We start from the raw sequence: 988 nt of genomic DNA, 5'->3' as shown, positions 1-988 counted from the left end.
CACACACACACACACACACACTGCACACACACACACACACACTGCACACACATCATTAACACACGCACACGCAACATGATAGCCATAACTCATTGAACTTATCCACACTCCACAGCTTTCATCAACAATAATTATAATAATAAAAACTCACCTCACGCTCCACAGATACCATCCTAACACGAAAAATGTCTCAACTCCCTCACAGAGCAAGACTGGACTCAAATCCTTTGCATAATCGTCCTAATCCCTTCACAACACAACATGATACTGAAACTGTAGCTGGCGTAAACTAAACACAACAGCTGTGTCCAGCCCATACATGATCTCAACACTCAATACACTAGATTACACACTACACACCTCACATTAATAAATTAATGAACACGGCGCGGACTCACCGCACGGCACCGGAGTTGAACACACAGTGAGTAAAACAACGAGGGTGGGCACCTCACCGTTCGATACAACCCTCATTTGGATGCATTAAAATTAGTTCGTTTTTGTTTATAGTTTGATACAGAAAATATCATCGGCACGATATCAGCTGCCACTCTGTGCACGGGGAAAGCAAGAGAGAAAAATAGAGACAACGGAGAGATAGAGGGGGTGGGGGAAGGAAGAACACAAGGAACAGAAAGTATGCTCTTCAACCAACTATTTGCATTACTTTATTTATTGCACTATCGTTCATAATACAGTTGATCAACGAGTGTCTGTTGGACTTCACTCATCAAATTGCTGCAGCAAACTAGGCTTAATTTTTTACGTTTAGTTCTATGTGCACCCTGTCAAGTTTGCATCCCATTGAAAGTGAACGTTTGTTGTATGTTATAACGGTATGATGATGACTAATATAGGACGTCATGCGAGTAGACGCCAGGTCTGTGTTTATGTTTCAGAAATGATCCGATATCATAAATAATATAGGTCTTCATCCTCCATCTAGGGGTGTGTCTACGTGCGTGCCTGCGCATAATACAGAGAGGGG

The 988-nt window shown here is 42.2% G+C and overlaps 1 protein-coding gene across 3 annotated transcripts in view; it reads right to left on the bottom strand.

Moving 5' to 3' along the window:
- Window positions 1–988, bottom strand: part of LOC101854724 (filamin-A) — a 24,231-nt gene that overhangs the window by 20,951 nt on the left and 2,292 nt on the right. The window contains exon 1 of one of the 3 annotated variants that reach the window (XM_013083581.2): window positions 152–602. The exons of the other annotated variants lie outside the window; for them this stretch is intronic. The gene's annotated coding sequence lies outside the window, so the exon portion shown is untranslated. Of the gene's footprint in view, window positions 1–151; window positions 603–988 lie in introns of those variants that run through there. 3 annotated transcript variants of the gene reach the window in all.

The sequence above is a fragment of the Aplysia californica genome, unplaced genomic scaffold, assembly GCF_000002075.1.
Source record: "Aplysia californica isolate F4 #8 unplaced genomic scaffold, AplCal3.0 scaffold00242, whole genome shotgun sequence".
Taxonomy (NCBI): domain Eukaryota; kingdom Metazoa; phylum Mollusca; class Gastropoda; order Aplysiida; family Aplysiidae; genus Aplysia; species Aplysia californica.
This window is presented reverse-complemented; position numbering and strand designations above follow the sequence as displayed.